The following is a 24,705-nucleotide window of genomic DNA, read 5'->3' as shown; positions in this document are numbered from 1 at the left end:
ATTATTGAATGTTTATTTCCAGAAATGAATGATTTAAAAGGGGAAACTTCCTTTGCTCCTATTTTTTTAAACTAAGCCAAATAAAATATCTCAAAATCTAGATAAATTCCCACTTCAACTTTAGAAATGACTTTTTACAGTGTCTCTGTAATGGTTCGACATTAATCTCCCTGACTTAGTACTGTGTTTTATATTTGAAAATTCTCTTCCTTATTAATGGGGACAAAGATTGGTAAGGCTCTGGACAAAAACTTGGGGTCAGATGACTCCATTCTTTGCAGTAGCGCCAAAGAACCTGAAGTATGTGTGTCTCGTCTTCATACAGCCTGGAGAAGAAGACAATCTTAAGAATAATTTAATCTTTTGCTCCAAGGTAGAGGGTGAATTGGGGTTAAGTTGAAGAATATCTATGTCCCCCCACTCCTTCCCTCCCACCTCGCCCCCAGGGTGCTCTGTGAATCAAATTACTCAGAAGGGACATAGTCTTCCCCTCCTCCTCCAACAATGCTGGTCTCTGTCACAGATTAAACTTGGTTCTTCCGTCAGTCCAGGGCGACCCATCTATCTAAAGCATTAATGGGTAATCAGACTCCTCAGGGAAATTTAATGTGGTTAAATAGTAATAAAGGAACTTTCCAATAGAACATAAACAATACCATAATGAAGAATATTAAATCATATGTTTTGTCACTGAGCCCATTATAGAGCTAATTTAAAATTATAATAAATTTGCATTTGGCACTATCTAGAGATTGGCAAATTTATTCATGTGAAAAATAGAGAATATAGATTAAATGTCTTTGGATTTCCCCGTTGAGGAACTAAAAAAAATACTCCTGTACAAAGATATACATATCATATATATGTATATATACCCATATGCATTCTTAATCCATTAAATGCATCCAAGTGACTCTAAAGATATATTTTCATTGAGGTATTTTAAATGCTCAAAATTAATGAAAACAACAGCAACAACACCAACAAATTGGTGATTTGATTTTAAATGCCTCTCCTCTTTCAGATATTGGCTAACATTTCATTCCAACATATGATATATGATATCTGAAGGGATTAAGAAAGAAAGAAGCAGCATTAGCCAGGGAGAAGGATTTGAAATTGGCTGTTGTGAAAGCCAGGCACACCCAGCCAGTCTCTGGACACCTTTCACATGACAGGTGACCACACCCTGGCACCAGGAGCTGGCAATAGCCGAGCTGGTTTTCAGATCTTTCCTTCTGTTTCCTTCCGGGTCTCCTTATACTTTTTTTCCCCCCTCAAGATAAGCAGCAATAATCTTGGACAACATGTCCCCTTGGTGTTTCATAATTTCTTTTGCTTCAAAAAAGTCATTACCAAGAGTTAATAGCTTGTTTCATCATTTACCAGTCACTTAAGGATGACAAGCTAATGGCTCCAAAAGCAAAGTACAGTTTGATGTTTTGAATGAACAATATTTTCACCCAGGAATCTTATCCCATAGAATTTATCCTGATACATACAAGGATGTCTGTCAGTGTTGTCTATTACATAAAAAAGTCAGAAACAACTGAAATGCTGACAAATAGGCATTTGGGATATGATCAGTGGAAATGATGTGTAGGCATGTTTATTCAAATGAAGCATAGTCCAAGTATATCATTAATGATAACAGCTGGAGATAAAGGGGTGTAAACATGTATACACACACACTTACACACTCCACAACATATATTGCTATGCATCCATAATGGAATAATATATGCAGACAGTAACAAATATCTATATATACACATACACGCATATGTACAGAACATAGACAGTCATATGTCACTCAATGATGACAGTGCATTTTGAGAAATGTGTCATTTGGCAATTTCATGGTTATGAGACCATTATTGAATGTGCTTACACAAACTAAGGCAGCCATAATGCTGATAGGTGATACAATCCTATGGGAACACCATCACATAGAAAATCCATTGCCAACTGAAATGATTCCTTGTGTGTGCAGAGAAAGAGAAGTTATTTTTGTCAAGATCAGGAGCAGTTTTTAGACTTCTGTTTCAGTTCTTGCTTTTTTATATTACAATGAGCACTTATTACTGTGCAAACTTGAAGGGTGGTGGTAGTTGCATTTTTCTTCCTTCTTTAAGCAGATGTGTCTAATAGAATTTGCAGTAATCATAAAACATCCTTTTCTTCATTCAAATGCATTAGTTAGGGTTCTGTAGAGAGACAGAATTAACAAGATGCATATTTGAAGGGATAGAGGAATGTATGGACAAATAGAGGTTGACTCATTATTATGGAGACTGACAAGTCCCTAGACCCGCAGTCATTTAACTATAGACCCCAGATAGCTAATATTTTAGTTGGAGTCCAAAGGTAGGAAAAATGTCCCAGCTTGAGGACAACAAGGCAAGAGCGAGTTCTCTTTATTTGATGGAGGTTCAGTCTTTTGTGCTCTTCACATCTTTATCTAATTGGACAAGGCCCACCCACATAATGGAGAGCAATCTGGCTTAGTTGTCTTTCAGATTAAATGTTAAACTCATTTTTTTTCGCACTGAGAATTTAACCTAATTTTGTTATACCACTGATGTGCATCCCCAGAATTTTTTTCTTTTTCTTTTTTTTTTTTTTTTTTAATTTTGAGACAAGATTTTACTGAGTTGTGTAGGGCCTTGCTATGTTGCTGAGGATGACCTCAAACTTGATATTCTAGTGCCTCTGCCTCAAAAGTCACTGGTAAATTTTAAAACACCTTCAGATAAACATGCAGAGCAACATTCAACTAAATATCTTTGTATGCTATGGCCCATTTATTCTGACACATGAAATTAACTGTTACAAAGAGAACCTGTTAGACCATATATGTGTTTTAGCACCTGAATTTTTGAGACATTGCAGATCAAAGAATGGTTCTCATTCAACAGCAGAAAATGAAGAAGAGATCCCTTTGCAAGGCAACTTTTCTATCAATTTGTTTCACTCTGCGCAAAATAAGAGTTGGACTGGTTTAATTCTGAAGAAAACTGAAGAATTAAGAAATTTTAAGAAATAATATAAACAGTGTCCTTCACTGAGTCCTTTCTTTTGGGATGATGGGTGATTTTCCTTACTGTGATTGACTGTTAACATAAATCCTAGGCAGCATTAAATTTTTCTGTCATCTTGATAGTTTCTGAGTAGAAAACAGTTTAAGTCTAAAAAAGCAAATTGCCAAATCAGATGTTTTATTTATTTTTGTGGAATGAGCCCATGGGCCCTTTGGCTGTGACTTTGACTTTGTATTTAATTGCGACAAATTTATTACAAATGTTAATGGTGTGTTTTCTTGCACCAAATTGCATCCATTTCCTGATGCTGATTTAGCAAATCACTACACATTTACTGGCTCACACCATACAGATTTATTGTCTTTCAGTTCAGCAGGTCAGAAGTCAAAATGAGCCTCACTGAACTATAACCCTGGTGTTGGCAAAAGTGCATCTATTCCAGAAGCTCAAAGGGGAGAATTTGCTTCCTTGCCCTTTCTAGTTTGTAGGTGCTCCCCTGTCCACTGGTTCATGGCTCTGGCTGACAATTCTTTCTACCACTTTCTTACTTCCTCTTTTTTTTTTTTTTTCATACTAGGGATTGCACCCAGGGCTTCACACAGGCTAGGGAAGCACTCTACCACTGATCAACATGTTGTCCTTATAAGGTCTTGTTAAATTGTCCATGCTGGCCAAGAACTCTAGATGCCTCTGCATCTAGAGCAGTTGGGATTCCAGGTGTATCTCACCTGGCTACTTTCTTCCACTCTTTTGGATGCTTCCGATTATTCTGGGACAATGGAGACATTCCAAGATCTTCTCTGTATTTTATGATCCACTGACTTGCAGATTTTATTCCCTCTTGCCATGGAACCTTATGCATTCAGAAATTCCAGGAAGCAGAGCATGGGCATCACTGGAGAACCAATATTCTGCTGATCATAATACTGAACTCTCTCCTAATGAACGTAGCCTCATAGGGACTTTAAACATGATGTCCAGTCCTTCCTAGCCTAAGAGCTGTCATATAACCTAGTGAGACCAATTTTGCTTTATTCAATAAATTTATATCTGCACCAAATGATCCAAACACTAAGAAGACCTGAGCACATTAATTTCAGTGGTAGAACCTGAAAGGGAAGATCAGAGAGTCCCTGTTACAAAGATTCTCAAAAGTTACTGACCCTAGTTGCACCGTCGTTTCTTTGCTTTATTCTTTTTTTTCCTTTTATTTCTTCCTTCCAATGAATTCTGTTTTTCTTAACCTAGCCAAGGTGAATTTCCTTTACTCACAATAAAATAACCTTGATGATACCAAGAAATCAGAGAATACAAAGGAGATTGAAGATGATAAGAACCACTGTCCACATGAATAAATACGATTTATTCCATTGTGGTAAAATATCATAAACATCCTTGATAGTGAATGCAATTTGTGTTTTTCTAACAGTATGCAGGTGGAAGCAAGAGACGGCACTCCTGTTCTATGGACTATCACAGATGAACTCAGGGCTGCGTGGTTATTTATATTTTATTGCTATGTGCTTAAATGAACCCATTGCCCCAAGGCCCATGGGCCTGTGTACAAACAATTAAAAATCACAAAGCTAACTTCTCACAGCAGTATCTGGAAACCTCCCTGATTTTTGAGATCATCCAATGAGTATAAATAAGACAACAACTATAGAATACTAGGGTACCTGGAGGGCTTGAAATCTGTGCAAAACAGATTTTATGAAAAAAAAATTAAACTACATATTTCCTTCTTTTCCTTTTACATGTGGTATTTACTGAAAGCTATATCAAAATTTCTTTAAATGCTACACAGAGAATTCCAATGAGACCATAAGCTAAAAGGGTCATTTTACAATGAATTTGAGCGGGAGAAATAAGAGGAAGTAAATAGGAAAAATAGAAAAAAGTCTGAGAGCTTCAGAAGAACAGGAGTATCCTCTAAATCAAAAATTTTAATGACTGTGTTTATGGGTATGTAATAGTGAATCTGACTTCACTTTTAAGACCCAAGCCACCTACCTCAGTGGTTCTCAAGCAGAAGAGAGATTGCTATCCATTGGTCATTTGGCAATATGTGGATGTGTGTTCTGGTCATCATATTGGAATTGAGGTACTAATGGCATCTAGCAGTTGAGGTCAACCATGCTACTTTTAAAGACCACCCCAAGCACAAGAAGCATGGCTAGAGTCAAACAAGTGATGTTATTGCTTGTTATAACAGGGGGAACCTGTGTGTGTCTATGGGAGGATCTTAGAAAGACCAATCCTATGATTTGGCTGGGTGATTCAAGGAAGGTCTGAAGAAGCAGGGATTTGCTCTAGATTGTATGCTGTCACAGGGTGGGTACAACTGTGATGTGTCACTCAATATACCTTACCTAGTGGAGGGGAGACCAGCAAGAGAGCAGATGTGCAATCGACATGACAGAAACCAGTGATCCATTTTGAGCAAAAGAGGGAGTGTTGGTTTATTGTAGATGGCAGAGTGATTCTGCTTTTGTCTGTACTTAGACAAAATTATAAATGGTCCTGCTTTATCTCATTTTATCTTGATCTCAGAGTAATCTGGTTTGAGGTTCTGATTCTGTGATCACTGTTTTTTGTCTAATAAGAGAAAAACATGATTTTGTTCTAAGTGTCAAGCCAGTCTGCTACAAAAAACCATTATCTGCTTATGAGATACTATGTCATATCTGTTAAGAGGACTGCTATAAAAGAAGGAGGAAGAAACCTCTTAGTGAGGATTGAAGAAATTAGAATGTTTGCATACCATTGGTAGGAATGTATAGAAGGTAGTAGTCTCATTTATTTTTCCGCAAAGAAGCAGAAACAGAAATATTTGATCCAGAGATTCCACTTCTGGGTATATTTCCAGAAGAGTAAGGATCCCATGGAGTTTTCTACACTCCTATGCCGATTGCAATATCAGTCACAATAGGCAAAATACAGAAATATCCTAAATGTCTACCAGTAGATGAACAGATGAGGGGAATATTGCACAAGCTTTCAGTGGGATATCATTTGGCCTTAAAAAAGTTTTTCCTAATGTGACAACATAGATGAAGATGGTAGGTGTTAGGCAAAGTGAAATAAGTCCATCATAAGAGGATGCCGCAGTCTGGCTGCAGCAAAATAACTGGGGGGTGACGAACAACTTGTGTACATTGATACAGCAGGAGTGGGAGCCATTTATTGTAGGACAACAGAGGTATTTATACATTCCACACAGCTTATCTTAGCATAAACTAGATACAGCAGTCAACCAATAAGGAATCTCCACACTTAATGGCTCGCTGGCGTTACTTCACAAACCACTCCCTCTGGCAAAATGCCAGGCGCCATCCTGATTTGTTTACAGACTCTAACAAGAGGACAAATATTACATGATTTCACTTAGATGAAGTCTCTAAAATAGTCCATCTCACAGTAGCAGAGAGTAGAGTTGCAACTGCCCAGGCCTGGGGCCAGAGGGAAATGGAGAGTTGCTGCCGTTCAATAGGTTTAAGGTTTCAGTCCCTCAATATAAAGAAGTTCTGCAGTTCTGTGGTATCATGTTGTGTCAGGAGTTAACAACACTATATTTCACACTTAAAAATTTGTTAAAAGACATAGATTACATGTAAAGTGTTGCTACCATGATAAAAACAAACAAAACCAGAGGGCAGGAGGTGTCTTTTAGAGGTGATGAACATAGTGATTTCCTTTGTCAGGATGATGGTTTCATGATATTAAAGCTCATCAAATGTTTACATATGCATAGTTTTTGTAAATATGTCAATTATACCTCAATAAATCTGTTAAGGGAGTAAGAACAAAACCCAAAAAACAGTGATGTGTTTGGGGATGTAGCTTGGTGCAAGAGAGCTTGCCTAGCATGTGAAAGGTCCTGGGTTCTATACCTAGCATCAAAAAAGAAAAAAAAAATGTACATACTGCATTTGGCCTACAGGCTAAAAAAGAAAAAAAAAATTAACCCAGACTTTCACTAATGCTGGATTTTAAGAACATTTGCTAACTTAAAAAAAAAAAAAAAAAAAAAAAGCAAGAGCTCTGCAGAAATTCCTGAGCTCCCTGATCCCATGGATGTTCTTAAAAGAAGAAAACTCTTCAGATTATACTTTAGGTTATTAGAGGAAAACAATGAAAGCAATAAGCTCCCTAGCTGATGCTTTTTGCTGTTTTCTTCTTGCTGTATGCGGAAACGAATTGTCTCTAGGCCCCACAGACAGGTTTCCAGGTATGGTGCTTGATACTTGGCACCCATAGAGGAGGAAATAGTCCACAGTGGTAGAGAAAATCCAGAAAGGTTACTCTGAAAGTATTCAAGGATGAGGAGGACTTGGTTTCCATGATGACATCAATGATCCTTGAGCTGGACACATCTGATCACACATTCCTAGCGTATTAGCTCAACCGTGCTTTCACAGGGATTCTGACTGTGCAATTACCACCTTTACAGTTTCCATGCATTTGCCTGTGTCCCCCACTAGAACATAAACTCCATGAGAGCACATCCATCAGTGATGGGTGACAATTGTAGTATGAATGATTTTGAAGGAATAAAGTCTGACTCCAACTTGCCTGTCCCTTAAATGAAAAGCCATGAAAGGAGGAAGAGCAGGCATCTAAGAGCTTAATAAGAAGGTGAAAGAGACAATCATTCATTCTACAATTTGCACCCACAGAGTGGAAAAAAAAAACAGAAAATAAAAGCAGACAAGATCACTGAAAGAAGAAAAATGTTAAGTTCAGGTAGGAGATGAGAGAAAGCTAATGACAGACAAATGGGTTTAAAAAACACAATGAGAAAGTCAGATGCTTCATTGTTTTTGATTTTACCTCCTACTTTAAGAATAAGTTTAACTGCAAAGATAATCAGAATCGCTTTCTGGAAAGTCAAGATAAGATTAAAAAAAAAAAAAGGAAAGTAGTAGAAGAGGCTTTAGAAATCATTGCATATTAACATCAGCAGGGTCTGATGACATGACCTCCACATGCTTGGAGATTGGTACTCAGACTTCCAGAACTAATTGACAAAATTTATAAAAATCAGAGGAAAACTCAAAAAAAAAAAGAGAGAGAGAGAGAGAGAGAGAGAGACTAAAAAACCAGGTATTCAGAAAAGCATCCAGCTACATATTTTGGTCAGGTTAGGAATGACCAAGGAGACACCATAAGAAATTATTTTTAAAAATTGTGCCACAATTCCTGAGAGAGGAGAAGAGTTCTGAGTAGCAAACAATGATTTGTGAAGAGTGAATCATGCCAGACCAACTTAATTTCCTTCTATAATAGAGTGGCAGGCCATGAGATAAAGGGGAGGTGATAGATGTTATCTGCCTCCATTTTCCCAAGGATTCTGCTTCCTGCCCAGCATTCTCATCAGTGGCCCTGGCAGATCCCTTCTCTGCTCACAGCCCCGAGAAAGGAGCATTAGAGCTGAAGATGGCACTAGAAGGTAGCTCTCTACCTCAAGATAGGACAGTGATTCCAGGGAGGGATGGGCACTGTAGCTCACAGTGTGCTGTGGAAAGGACAACCAGTGGCTTAGCAATGGGGATGTGGGGTTTATTGCCCACCTCTGCCATTCATCATAGTATCTTTGAGCCATCGGATCCATCTCTCTGTGTCAGTTTCACAGTCTATAAAGTGTATAGGTTTAGAGTAGATGTTTCCTAGGTATCTTCTAGTTTACATAGGTTAGACCTTTGCATTATGTTAGAGAATTCTTCACAACCTATGTAATATAGGATGATCCCCAGTTATTATTTGAAGTTTCACTAATATTTTTACATCCATTTTGAAAAGAAAGGTTATGTAGGAAATGTTACCCTTATTTACATGTGTGGAGTATTCCTTATATTTATATGGTCATTCATCTGCAGGGTAGATCATTTGAGTGTTTTTGAATGCCTATTATATGCACACTGATATGAACTGAGGGATGAATTTGTCAAAAGCTACTCTTACTTCTTATGGCCCATACATACAACCTATATTAAATTTTTCTAAAACACTAATTAGAGAACAACATTAAAATGGAATTTTTGCTAAGGTAAAAACAAGGATTAATATAAAACTCTAAGTTTAAAATACTACACTTAAAGTCCTGAAAATTAATTATGTCTGCTACTAAAATTATAGCAAAATAGTTGACTGTATTACAATAAATAAAAATGCAAATGCATGAATCTTAGGCTTCACTTTCATTGACAGAAAGTGGCTTCCTCATTAAGAGTCTATGAAATCTTCTTTTTCATTAAATAGTTTATTCAGAAAGCTAACCGTCCTTGATCAATCCCCAACTATTCTTAATCCCTGAGAGCTGATTCATTTCTCACAACTTTAGCTGGTTTATGTAGAAACATATCTTTAAACTTCTTATAAAAAGCACCCAGATGGAATAGCATCCTAAGGTGGTAATATGCTTATTGTTCATTACTTCACTTTTTAAGTTGGCATTTCAGATTAATTAAGCATTTGATAAAGCTCATGTTTATGCAAGTGTTTACAAATTAGAAAAGCTCTTAGCAGCATTTAATTTGTTTGAATATATATATTTAATTCACTGCTTCTAATGGAAAGAAGCTTAAGGGAATTTAAGAGTCATAGCCTTATTGATAGACATTACGCATATGCACAGGGTAATTATTATTGCTAATATTTTACATTTGTTGTGTGTCAACAGTTAGGCTCAGGAAGAAACCCTTTGTAATTACACAGACAAAAACATGGGCTGTATATGCTGGGTGTTGGTATGACTGCACTTATTTATCTCTCTGTAGGTTTTCTCCCCATCCCCTAAATGAAATGTGTTTTGCTCCCACTCATTTCCTCACACTTGTGTTGAAATGAGAACGAAATGCTTCTCTGATCCTTTGGCATGAGATCTGTCCAATCGCACAGAAATTCTGGACACAACTCAGATCCTGTCATGAAAAACACCATTCCAGCCCTCAGCCAATGGGCAGTGTATCACCAGGACTATGAGATTAAAATGAATCATTTGGAGCAAGGTCTTATCCAGCTATCTTTCTAAACACCATGCAAAGAGTTTATGTTGATCAGAATTCCTGCTGGTGTGTCTTTGGACACCCTGCTGACTCTGGATCTTGGACAAATGATGATTTCATCTTTGCTTTGGAAGCCATTTGATTTCAGGCTGCACAGAATCAGTTCTTCAGACATGGTTTAATCACCTCCCTTATGCCAGGGTTAAGGCTGAGGGCCTAGAGTGAGAAGATGAATCAGAAAATGTCTCTTTGCATGATCATTTCTCAACTGGCCTACTAGGGGAAACTTCTGTCTCATTTCCTCTTTCAATCTCTTCTCCACCCAGCCATGAAAAGTGACCCATCTCAGAAATAAAGCTGACCATGCTAGACCTCATCTTAAACCCTCCTGTGACTGCACTGTTCACCAAAGAATAAAACCTGAGGTTCCAGACAAACTATCAAGGGTCCTTCATGGTTGGGCCCTTCTGCAGCCCAGCTGGTCACCCTCTCTGTTTCTGTTCTTGTTCCAGTGACAGCTGACTGCGTGCTATTCCTCTGCACAGTGTTTCTTGCCTTGTTTTTCCTGTCTCAGGCATACATTCTCTCTTTGCATGCTAACATCTATCCCTCTTCCCTCCTCAAGATTCGGTTGGACCCCTTCTACTTTTATGACACCCTTTTCCTCTGAAAGCAGGCTTGTGTTTGTCGTGCCATCTGCTCATCTCTACAACTACACCACCACTTTGTCATCTAATCACCTGTCTATCTTTTCGGCTCCCCCGCAAATTGATGTTTTTGTTTCGGTTTTTAAATCAATGACTGTGTTTTTCATTTCAGAAATACTAATTGGTTCTTTTTAAAATTCCCACCTGTTTTTATTTCATTTTTGCATTATTTCTTAAATAATTTCTATTCTATACTTTGGGCCTCATTTCTTCATTATCTTTGGAATATCCTAAACATATTCAGTTTAAAGTGTTTTTTTTCTTTTTTTTTGTTACAGATTGTTTCATCATTTCCATTTATATTAGAGTAATTACTCACCTGGTTGCTGATTTTATAATATTGTACATTGTTAAAATTCCCAATCAGTTTTAGAATTGGGCTTCATATTTTGTCTTCAGTTGAAACTTTTCTTCAACCCTTTAGCATTGGGTGAGCTGAAAAGTTTCTTGAGCCTCTTGGGCCAAAACCACCTTCTTACAGTCTCGCAGCTATGACTGGTTTTCCTATCCTCTAGCATTTGCATCTAGTCACCAAGTCAAAGACACCCTGGTACAGGTTAGACTTAGAGATTGTCTGTTTTTACCTTTTAAAATTTAGCTTCAGATAAGTTTCTTTTGCAGGCATCATTCAGTAATGTTTTCTTTCCAACGTAGATAAGGTGTACCCCAAGGAGTAAGATCAACCTAGGTTGAGTCTCCATAAAGTTTAGGGACATTCTGACCCTTACTACATTATCAAGTGCATGTTCATTGTATCTTCATTCTTTTCTAATGTTCGAAGTCCTGCAGGCAATGGGAGCTATCAGTTCCAGTTAGGACTTTTTGTGTTTTCATTTCATTTCTAGATTTCATTGCCATTAGTAGACTGATTCTCTTTAGGGGCATGATTATGTCTTTTTTAATTTTCACTTTTTAATATTTCATTTAGTGACCTCATGTTTGATAAATGGAGGGAGAGATGTGGAATAAACAGATATGTCTACCTGCTTTCTTTATTTCATACATCTGGTGAATAAGTAAAAGTGAGGCATAGAATTGAAAAGGGATGTTGAAGGACTGAGATAAATAGTCAACTCGAAAACTAAAACCATGCATATTCTGTGTACAAAGGGCATTTTTAAAGCCCAGGAATGTGAAAAAGGTAATAAGATAGAGGCCTTGATCTTAGGAACTCTAGCGTCATGTTCACTTCGTCCCCTCCACTCTCAAAACAGTAAGCATTGAGTTCTTGGCATATGGTAGGCATTGGTTAAATGAGAGGAGCACAATGGAACAGAATAGATTAGTCCATGGAGTCAATACTCATCAGAATAGATGACATAAAAAAAAAGTCAAGAACTGTGACTATAGAGAAATTTGGACTGTCTTGGCAAACCGCCCTATATGAAACATTTTGTTATGAAGAAGCTCCCATGATGAGTTGGTATTAACCTGTTAAATGAGCAAAGCCATTTCCATAGAAGTCTTGGAGGTAAAGAGACTACACCACTGCAGATGTAAGGAACTGGTTCAGTGCAGCTGGACCACTGATGGCAACCTGAGGACACCCAGCCCTGCCACTGGGTTCAGTTCCTCCTCAAGGAGATGTGGGAGGCAGGGACTTCCTAGCTTCTCAGGGCCGGCAAGCCTATCTCTGGAGAGCAAAGTGCTGCCTGGGTATTCACAGTGGTTTCTAGGTACCTCCCACTTTCCATCTCCTTTAGATTATTTGGGTATTGTTCTGCCAAAAGTTAATTCTTAAAAGCTGATATAATTTCCCTTCAAAAGATCTCTTGTCAACCATCTCTAAATTGTGTGGAATCCAATCGAATACATTATATGTTGTAACCATCTTCCCCCTCCCACCCTCTCACGAACTCTGAAATGATATGATGTCTTACTCCTAAATTACTTAGCACAGTGGAAATGCCAACTAATTCTTCCTGGTTGGCCAAAAACTGAGTTACAGGATGGCAGTTCCCCCAGGAAATTTTCTCCTCTGGGAGATGAAGCTGTTAGCATAGCAAGTCAAGGACCCGTTAGACATTCTGCTGTTATCCAAATGGGACTTCCGGCAGATGCCTGGAGAGTTGAAATCCCCAGCACTACTCTGTCTTTTCCCTGCACTGCTTTTGCAATCTGTGTCTACTCACACGCCATACATTTCCTCCATGTGTCCCAGTGTGCTCTCCTAATGATAGCACTTGTGTGCTCTTCGTTTGTCCTAACCCATATGCTCTGCAGCATGTTCCTGCCCTCAGGTCTGGACATTTCCATATGAATGTGTATCTTCATGACATTCACCCTGCTCTGCCTCCTGTCTCAGCAGTCTGCTTCTTCAGGAATGGGCACCCCCTTTCGTTACAACGTAACACTCTTCCACTGAATTAGAACAGGAAGGTCTAGCAGGCAGAGTCCAGGTAATCATTACCAAGTGAGGTACCTTGCTGGCCCACCTCCCCTGTGTGCTATTTCCAAGGATCCTTTCTCACTTGCTTTGTAGGAAGAATTACCGGGAATTCACTGTCTGACCTTTCTCTCTTCCTTGCGACTCTGGACTAGCTGCAGGCACCTTTCCAGAGAATTTGTTAGGTATGCAGAATCCCAGGTGTCCTTCCAGACTTAAAGAATGAGAATCTGCATATTACAAAAATCCCCCAAGAGATATGTACATCAAATTCACAGAGCACCTCTCTATGGGATCCGATATTTCAGGTTAGCTAAACCTTCTCACCTCTGCATGCCATAAAGTCTCCCAGATGGGCTTCATTTGGCCTCTAAATACTCAGCGAAGGCAGTCAGTCTCTGTTAAAATTCAACATTACAATAGAGGAAAGCAAGGTTTCTTTTGGCATTTAAATCCTTGACTCTGTCTATATTTTGTCTTCTCTAATATACCACATTTTTTACTTTAAGCATGGCTAAGCTCTACTACCTTCAGCCTCAGAAATGTTCCATATCAAATGTCCCACTACCTGCTCTATAATATTTAAAGGATACTCTTAAATTGATTCATTTTAGTATTCATTATAAAAGGATACTTTTATTCTAAACTGTATCAGTGGATAGGAATAGAAGATAACCTTACATAGACATGCCCTCAATAAACAAAGCAAAACAGTCTTAATATATTCTAATCAGATACAGCTATCCATTATAAATTAAAAATTAAAACTTTGAGCCTCAATAAGGCTTATTTCTTTGTTAAGCCAAGAGATTGGAGTGATGAACAGTCTTCAAGATATTCAGAGCCAAAGTTTTTCTCTTTGATACAATAAAAGCCAGGGAAGACTAGAACATTCTACATTCTCTGTGTTTCAAATGTTATTACCAATGGAAATCAATCTTGCCATCCAGCTTTGGAAAATACTATGCTGTCCAACTAAGGCCAGAGCCTGCATTCATTTGCTGAAAGAGATAGGTCATCAGCATGAGGGAATGGTGTCTGCTTTAATTGATTGCAGAAGAGGGAGATTCTTAGCAACTTCTCAGAGATGATACTTTTTCAATATATAAGGAACAAATAAAAGTGACAAGTAACTTCCTTTGCTATGTTGTGCCACCATAAAATACAGAGACTCCTTATCAAGAATGAGACCTCATCGTTTCAAATTCAGTGTGAAATTTTTCTTTGTGCCAGCCACCTCTTTGGAAACAACCTCTCTACTCTGCTGAGATCTCAGTGTTTGTACTGGTATATTTTCCACAGTGACAAGTAATGTACAGGGGAAGAACAAACATTATCAACACCTTGCAAAAGCTTTATAATAACATTGTATTGCTTTGAACCATTCAATCAATTGTAGACATGGTTTAAATGTACAGAAAAAAAATAAATGCACTACTATGGGAAAAAAATGAAAAACATTTTGCTGTCCAACTTCAGCATCAAGAGTTGAAGAGCATATATTTTGAGAAAAGAAAAGTTTTATCTAGACTCTCTGCATTATTACATTTCTAGTTTAGTTGCAATAGTTTCCTTTTAAAGATGCGTAGACAAGGATTTGACTCAACAAAGCAGGCTGTATGCTAATTAAAAGTGGCCAAGAAGTCATGAATTCCCTATGATCTTTATGGAGAGAAATCAATATCTGTATCTATTTCTATAAAACTCTAGGGCTTTACTGGTAGATATTAGAATGCAGAAAGGTAGGCTTTTATGTTGTGTTTCTTGTAATAATGAGCAATCTAGGGTCAAATAGAAGTCTCATGCAGAGTAAGGAATAAAAGAGGAACTACGAACAATTGAAAAATAAGTGCAGAATTAGATGTTTGTAATGCTGCTTAAAGCAAGGCTAATCTTTATTCAACATTTTTTGCTCACATATAAGACTCCCATTGTGGGGTGTCATAGCAATGGATATATTACTGAGGTTCTAAAACCTTACCATTAATGCAAAGAATTATGGTTTTATAACTCAGGGAATGCATGTATGCACGTGCATGCACACACACAAACACACACACACACACACACACCACACCAGTAATTGCTATTCCTAGCAGCATTTATCAAATAGGAACTCTTAAGGAGTCTTGGTTTTACCGCAATTCAAAATTGTTGAAATCTGCTGCCAAGGAGTACAAGCTGGTAAATCTCTCCTCACCCAGTAATAAATGCCATGGATAGCTTTAAACAGTGCTAAGATTTCTTGCTGCATAACTTTAGTGGATACCATTGAGATTGGCCACAATCATAATCCTAATTATCATTACAAAAAAACTTGAAAGTATATCTAATCATATTAGATTCTGTGTCCAATAAAATTACCACATAATGGTCTATCAGCAGCACTGAGTGATATCACAAAGGAATGAATTTTATTGCTACAGATTCCTAATGTGTTTTCAGCAGATTTTTCTGAGGAGTGGGAAGAGGCAAGATTCAGTGAGTAAATGGATTCCAGGAGAGCATCCCACTTTATTTGACTATTAAGTTCACTGTTATAACTGCTGTTCTTCCTCAAACGACACCATTTTCTTCCCCAAAGTGCCAGTGTTTCAACAGAACAATGGTGGAATTATTTCATAATTCTGCTTGTGGTCACTAATGCATGGCCGATTGGCTGATTAAACTGGTGGTTGTAGAAGACTAAAAGGAAGTGTCTGAAACGTGAGCTTCCAGGCAAGACAGAGGGCAATGGCAGAAATCATACACTTTCGGAAGACTGAAAAAAAATTCTGTTTTATTTAAGATTAGCATCCCTTTAAGGGAGTTGTCTTTGTTTGCCACAGCTAATAAACTAGCAATAGTTCATTTTAATCATAGATAAAGGTAGAGCCTGGGATTTTTTTTTTTTTTTTTTTTTTTTTTTGTGGTTCTCATACTAAGTTAATCCAACAGAGAGCATTGTTTATTTCTTAGGGACTCAGAGTGTATTCACAGTGCTGGGATATCTGAAGTCTCTAGGAAAAAGAGCTTCAAAATGTACTTTTCCTGTCCCTCTCATTGAGAGTTCTTTTCTTATGAGCCAGTAGGAAGTAGCATCAACAAATCTGTGCTCTTTGATAATAGGCATATGGAGCGGCCCTGTGCATTCTGGTCCCTGCTGACTCAGGAGAAAGGAGATGACAGGAGTCGGCATCTTGGGCGGACCGCTCCTGCTCAGGCTGCTTGCTGAACACAGCTCCTGGTCGGCGGCCATCATTTGTAGGTTTCCTTTTCATTGGAAAGTAGGCCTTCACCTTTGGCAGATGGCTCTATTATACTAAATAGCTCACAAATCCAGTGGAGAAGCGCCTCAAACTTTCTTGTGTTCCGCATTCAGAGGTGGTATTCAGAAAACCTGCATGAGAGCTTCAACCATGTGCCATTTAGAAGGAGGGGTGTGTCCTGAAAAGCTTGCATGGAAAGCCATGTGTGGCCCCTGAAGCCATCCGCCACAGTTGTAACAAAACACACCAGCAGTCACAATAATGAAATGCTTGGTGGATTTCTCTCCCAGCTTCCTAATTATGGAGCTTATATTTTACAACCATTTGAAGCCTCTTTCTGAAGAATCATTATTTCTCCCAGCATGAAGACATGCGATGTGAGTAGTTTGCATAGTCATGGGAGGTAAGGTTTTAGTTTTATTTTCAAGTTAGATATCATTCAAGTCTAGCTTTAGCAGCAGGCGTTGGTCCAAGATGTAATAAAAGGAAGGCACCAAAATGTTCTACCTCAAATGCCTCTCCCTTTCAGCATCTGAGATCCACAATTAGAGATTTTCTTTCAGTTCTGAAAGGTATTTAAATGCTCAAGATTAGATTGCTAAAATAAAATGTTTCCAGAACTGGGTAAAGAATATTTTTTTTCTGTAGCTTTGTCATCGTCATCATCATTATCATTATCATCATCATCATCATCATCATAATGTCCTGAGCACCTTAGGTACCACAGAGTCTTATGGGCCTTGGACATTCATGGATGGATGGACATTCATTTCTATTTCAAAAAGCACACACGAAGTTGACACTACATATTGGGACTAATTTGGGAACAAGGTCCATGTTTGGAAAGAGGAAGGCAGATAAAAGTAGTTTTATTTCCTTCACAATTTCAACAAGAAATAGACTTGGTTACATTTGGGTAAGCTATGTACTTGACAGCCACTTGTCAAAATATATCATTTGACTCTTAATATTCTTTGTGTGTATTCAGTAATAAGATTAGGCATTAAAACAAATAACAACAAACAAATGAGAAATTCCCACTCTAAGATTTTATAGCAGTTATTTAATGTTAAAGGACTGATGAGAATATATAAAATCGTTAATGTTTAAGGATGACCCTACTATCAAGCCATATTGCCTGATACCATAAACAGCTATAAATTGTCAGAGCAGCAAGAGTACACGTGACCCTGTGTTCAACTAAGCAAAATATTCACTATAGTAGTTAACCTTTGACTGTAGTAGTAAATTAATGCAGATCTTAAAAAAAAAAAAAAACACTCCTATGCAAAAATCACTCCAGAAACACGATGCAGAATAATAAAATACTAAGTTACTTGACCTCTAAAGCTTATGGCTAGGGGAGGTAAGGCTAGGGGAGGTATTGGGTAGTTTTGGATGCAGGAGGAGCATGTGTTCATTAGGAAGATCCTGAATAGCAGACATTTCTATTTCACAGTTAAATTCTGCACAGCCGAAGAACAGCAACTTGTGTTATAAAGACAACAATGTCAGGTGTTCCAACCAATTTTAGTAACACCCCTTTATTACTGCAAGTGCCTCTGGTAAATGCCCAAATTGCCTATTTGCACTAAATAAAATGTCACTTTGTGAATAAATTAGGCATTTTATGCTACCTTCTGTACGTCTAATGACATCCGTTGTAATATAATGTTTCCTTGTCTCCGGAGGCTGGCTCTAGAAATCAGCCTGCACCTGTGGCTTTGGGGAGATATTAAGTGAGCTTTTTTGCACTCACTTCCCCTGGTAGAATGTCAGTGATATTCAAGGGAAGACTTGAAAAATATTGCCAGAGTGTTTCTGAGTACACCTCTAGGGCTTAAGTTTTGAATTTACATGGACCTTTTGACACTTCATGGCCCCCATCCAGTGGGAGTTACTAGGAGCTTGTAGTTCATACCCTTCACCTTGATTCTGCCTGTGAACAACTGAAATCAGATTAATTTTGTGTGCTTGGCATAAGTGTGAAAACTTGACTTTTTTTTTTTCTCTCCTAAGGAGTCTGCCTTTCTATTTACCTAGTTTTGCTTTTACTCTTGAAATAACTGAAATTCCATTTTCCATTTGTACACACCTTGCTTCTAAACAAAAAACAAGTTTTTGCATGATCAACAGAGCAGGAATGTGTATCAGGCATATATGTTGATCCAAACAAGCCCTTACAATTGCAAAACTGACCTAAATCTTCTGTCACTGGCTGGTGGCTTACTTGACCCTATATATGTATCAAAATCCATTTTGTGAGCTGACGTTTTGAAAAATGTTCTCTTAAAAGAATTGTCCAGAGAACATTTACACAGAAATGTAAGGTGTAAATTATTTGATTTTAGTCCCTGCTTTTTGTCTATTTTGTCATATTTGACAAGAACTGGCAAAACTGAGGACCCAGGTGAATAATAATCTAATGACTCCTGTCATATAAAAATGAGAACAAAATTATGAAAATATTTCCCCTGGCATATCGGACTTTAAAAAACACAAATAATAATAATCACTAGCACAAACTGTGTGTCATGTGGCAATAATTATTCAAATCATTATTTATGTATTATCTGAATATTTTTTAAAAAAGAAAAAAAAAAACTCACAGTAATTTGTAAAGTTATTTTCCTGGTTTTGCAAATGACAGAAAAACAGGTAATGTAACAAGACAAAACAAAGCCAGGATTAACCTTCTTGCTAAGTCATACTCTTTATGTTAGAAATTCTCCCCTGCATTGAGAGGTTGTACAAAATTCTTCTTAGTTTTTAGTAGAGAAAAGCTGTGGAGGCAAGGAATCCTGTTTGAATATCTTCTTTGCCTTTAGATCTTTAGTTGGTTTTAGGAATATTTTCTGTTTCCGGTATGAGAAAAACACAGGTTTAAGTACAATATAGAAGATACTGAATGTATTTAGAGAGAGTTTGAGAGAGAAAGAAAACAAAAATCGTTTCTCATGTAACTACAAATTCCAGAATAATCAAGTGTCCAATACAGCTAGCTTCAAGGTTTAGACAGTGTCATCAGACCTACGTCTCTATACATGTGTTAGCTCTCTTGTCTCAGACTCAGTCTGTATTTGGCAATATTGGAGACCAGCAGTTCCAATCTTAAATGAGTTAATCCTCCAACTAAATAGAAAAGCAAGTCCCCTTAGCCAAACAGTTTGATCTCAAATCTCAAGCCTGATTGATACACCCTGAGCCAGTTACTGAAGGCCGAGGATGGAATGCCAGTATTAAATCCTTTACCTGTGTCCTTGGCTCTCCTCCACACCCCAAGACAAGCACATACAGAAAGAGTGGATCCTAAGTGTTCACCAGTGTAAAACTGGAATGCTCGTGTTCAGGGTTGGGTGAGATTGGGGGAGTTCATTCTGAGCATAAGAAAAAGCAGATGTCCAGCACAACTTGGGAGAATCTCTTCACCTCTCTGAACATAACTCCTCATCTGTAAAATGGGAAGACTGATAGCTACATTATGGAGATGTGAGAAATCAGTGAGCTCAAATATGTGAAGTGTTAAATTTGGCCTTGAATTAAAATTGGCTTCTTCTCTGCTTCTTCTTCTCTTCTTCTCCCTTGCTCATAATTTGTCTCTTCTTACCCTCTGTTTTTCTTTCCACTTTTGTCATCTTTTGTTGTCCTCATCATTATTATAATTATCATGGTCACCACCATCATTATAAGCATAAATCGTTTTTCATGGTTTTTGACAATGGTAAGAACTAAACAAATGCAATGATACTTTCTTTGTTCCTATAGAAGTTGATCCCTCCAGGGGTGGAGCAAAGCAACCCTTTTAGTTCAGTGTGTATTCCTAAAAGAACAGCCTTGAAAAGAACTTCCTTGGGTCCCATTGAATTCCACTTCCCACTGGATTCTCCTACTACCTGACCTACCTGCATACTGTACCACAGGATTTAGGAACCATGTGGTACTCTATGAAACCCAAGTTTAAAATTAATTGTTATCTCCTTCTACTGTTAAGTCTCCTTATTTTTTGTAACAACTAGATAAAAATGCTCCATTGCCCCCTACCTATCCTAGAAGAATGAACCCCCCACATCTCTCTTAAGCTATCATCACACCTCAGCCTACAAATTATACATTTTCATGTGACAAACAAATGTGAGTACTTAAATAAACAAAGGAAGATCCAGCAGTGGAGTTAGCCCATCATTCCTAAAACAGGGGTCAAACCACATCTTCTGAACACTGACCCAGCAGGATCAATTCAGCAGAGCTGTCAGAGACTTCACATGTGCCCTTAATTAACCAGCTGGCATATGGAACTGCACATGCAGCTCACAGCCTTGCACCCTCTTAGAGTGCATCCTGAAACATGGAGATCTCTGAAGACTGCTCAAGTTCTCAACTCTGCAGTACAGACAAGGAGAGATATGCTCTGCTCTTATAACTCATTGAAGTATTTCTTCCAAATATTCATATTTACTTACTGTAGCCATGAGTATCTGAAATACAATAACTGAAAAATATCATCCGTGCAGTGAGCTCTTACTCTCTAATCACTGTTTTTCTCAGCAATGGTAATTTTAATGTATCTGAAAAAGCACAGGGTAATTCATTTTACCCTGTCTTAGTAGATGAAAGATCTATTTATTTTTATTAGGGTATTTGGTTTTGCTTAATATGGCATTCCCTTAACCTAATCCAAAGCTCGAAAAGTTTCAGGTTGTTTAAAATTTGTTTTAAACAATTAATTAGTTGAGTTAGTAAGTTTGGCTCAGTCTTCTCATTCATTTAATAATGATGCTATTAAGTTATCCTTGACATTATATGTATATTTTGTATAAATAGTTACAAATATTTCTGAAATAATTATTGTCTGATTACACAAAATGCAAGATTTATGTCAAATTGTAATTTGTCTTTACATATATGACCTCTAGCTAGATAAAGGAAGATAATAGTGAGCAACAATATAACATAAATGAATAATATAATACTAATATGTTATCATTCTCAGCTAACAAATTTAATATTAGTCCTTATCCATCATAGACTGACACGTATTCATCAACAAATAAAAAGAATGTGGCTGATAATTCTTACTTTATCCCCACCCTCTTTCTCTTAATTTATATGTTTAATTGGCAGCTGGTGCCAACTTAAAGGAAAGTTTTAAAAAAATCAATGTCTTAATGAAATTTTTAAAAAATGCTCCAATGCTTATTCACAAACAATTATTTTTTTAAAAGGTACTGGATCCACTTGCGTGACTTTGTTGCTATCAATTTATAATCACAGCCAGACCTTCATTAGGGAATTAGCTAAATGCTCATTTGGCTGTACTTCCTGTTCAATGAGTACAGCCGTCAGACTTTCAGGATGTGGTGATTTCCACCCTTTTGCTGATAGATATACTTACTATCCTCATAATTGGTTTATCCCAGTAGATGCTCTCCTCAGAGACCAAGCAGTCACGGAAAATATCACCCAATTTCCTTCCAAGAATTGTTGGAAGGTTTAATCAAGAAATGTTTGTGAGGTGCATTGAGGAGGGAAGCACTCTCCAGTGGCGGGGAGAAATGATTATTACTGGAATTAGACTTTTCAGAAGTCTCTAATCATCATCCAAACAAAATGAAGACATGATAGAAAAATCCTAGGCAAATTATGAAAACATACAGTTTGACCAAAATTTCCAAATATGTTTGTATTTAATTGAAGAACAGTAGTTCTGCTTCCTTTAGACGTTTGTCACCACTGAGAGGGTCTAATATATTAAACGAGTTTTCGGACCAAAACAGAGAGAACATTACATTTAAGGGTCTGACTTCACTCATTCTATGCTTCTACAATTCTAAATTGCCTCTAATTTCCTTCTTTGCACATGCAGTGTAGGAATGGTTGTTTTTCACAGACCTTGCTTTTTCACTAATTAGTTGCTAGAATTAAGTTTGTAATTATCCAACTGAAATATTTTAAGAAAATGTGTCATGTATCTGAAAAATAATTGAAATGAGTAATTTGAAGAGAAACTTTGACCTTGCCTTGTATTTTGTAATAGCTTATATCCTTGTTGCAACTTAAAGTGATTTGACTCAGACTGATAGAAGCAAAAGTTTAGAATTATACTTAATTATACTTACTTAGATACTTAGGTAAAGATACCTAGGTAAAGATACTTATTCCCACTTACAGGAATATGGCAGAGTGTGAATGGTTGCCAAAACAACAAACTAAAGCATATTTAGAATTTTTTCCCCATATCTTGCCCCTTTTTTCTATTGGTCAGAGCAGTCTTTTCTTTGTCTCTATAAAAGAACTTTGGATGATTCCCAGGTTCTTGGGAAGGAAAAACCTGGTTGCCAATAATCTGTGTAAATGTAAAAGATTGAAAACCATCTCTGTTTTAGTTCCAGAATTCCTAGGGAGAGAATCATTCACCATTCCATCTCTGGTTAGGTGCCCACATTTAATGGTCTACTGCAGTTAGGATATAAGCTCTAATTCTAAACTTACACTTCCCTAAATAACGGTCTATACAGGGGTCAAAGGGTATTCTCCAGAAAAATCACTTGGTAAACAATAAAGGGACCCGACATACACATTTAAAAGTTATTATTTCTAAAACTTTCTAAGGATTACTTACCTGAATATAGAATAGAGAAACATCATATGATTAAATAATTTTATATTTAACCCTATGTTTTAGTCAGTTCTTTTGCTGTTGTGACTAAAGGACCTGACCAGAACAACTGTAGAGGAGAAAAATTATTTTAAACCAATTAATTAGATGAGTTAGTAAGTTTGGCTCAGTCTTCTCATTCATTAAATAATGATGCTATTAAGTTATCCTTGACATTATATGTATATTTTGTGTGAATAGCTACAAATATTTTTGAAATATTTCAGAGGTTGCAGTCCATAGAGGGTTGGCTCCATTCGTTGGGGCTTGAGGCGAAGCTGAACAAAATATGTGGATCTAAAAGGATCCCTGAAACATCAGACTGAAAGTTAGGTAAATAATTTACTAGATGGGACATTATCATCAAACAAGGGTAATTTGCCTAAAATTCTGAAACCTATTCATGAACCATGCCATTTATATATTGAATATTGAATGTATGAAAACCTCATGCTAGGAACAATAAGCAAGACAGTCTCTTGTAACAGCTGGGGCATTAATGTATAATGTGAACTTAATGCAGAAAATGCAATGATGGAAATGTCTACATGTTATCATGGGAATAGAAAGAAAGAACAAATACCCATAGGAATTGAGGAGTAATGATAAACAACTTCCAGGAAGAGTCAAACCTCACGCCACATCTACAAAAAGAAGTAAAGCAATAAAAAGTGAGACTCAACAGGTCAGCAGGGTTCAATGATGCAGGGATGTGAAAGAGGAACTTGACTACATTTTTCTGAAAGTCCCTAGGAAGAGAACAGGATTCTGTTTGGCCAGAACTAGGTCTGGGTTACACTTCCCATTAATAACAGATCAGAAAGTTGGTTTCTAAATAGCTTCTCAAGTAATCAAGAAAGCTGTGCTAATTTGAGGGAAAAGTCCATCTTTCTGTAATGCCCTAATTATACAGCATCTCTGTCCCCCACCTACATGTTTCTGCAGGTGCCCAAATCATCTGCTAGTTGCAAGAAAGACTTGTGCTGAGCACATTTAACTATTTGGGTACATTTCCCCTGTTGCTCCAAAAATGCAGAATGAAGCTCCCTTCCCCTTAATCGCTCACCCCCACCAGACCTTGGCTTTCAATTATAGTGAGGCTAAATTGCAAGCTTTGCATGCCTTTACTCATCATGAAGTCATTTGAATTTGCTCATGGGAATTTTCATGCCCAGGACCGACTCTTTATCCCTATCTGCCAGAATCTATGGTTCTCATTATTAAAAACTCAGTTTGAGGCCTTTCCTCCTGGGGCTGCTCATTACAGGAGATAGGGGAGGTGTGGGAATCTCCTTCTGTCAGTCCCAACCGTCTCTCCCATGGCACTCATGGTATGTGAGTGTATTTCTGTTCCTTATATTTCTGTGTGTTCCTTCTTCCTAAAATACCCCAGCTCAAGCCTCAAAGCACTATCATATGTCCCCTAGAAAGTGTTTATTAAATTGAATGCTACTAACTTTAATCACAAGAATAACAGATGGACATGGTCTGCTTTCCTTTATGCATGTTTTATGTGAGTTCCAAAAACATTTCACACAACAAAATAACATTTTTATCTCTACCTTGTAAAATGTGATTGTGCCCTAAAACAACTTTAAAATCAGAATCCCAGGAAACTCACCATTTTCCAATAATAAAATACATTAGCTGTAAGCTGTATC

This window comes from Marmota marmota, unplaced genomic scaffold (assembly GCF_001458135.2).
Source record: "Marmota marmota marmota unplaced genomic scaffold, marMar, whole genome shotgun sequence".
Lineage (NCBI taxonomy): Eukaryota > Metazoa > Chordata > Mammalia > Rodentia > Sciuridae > Marmota > Marmota marmota.
The sequence above is the reverse complement of the archived record's forward strand: the minus strand, read 5'-3'. Positions refer to the sequence as shown.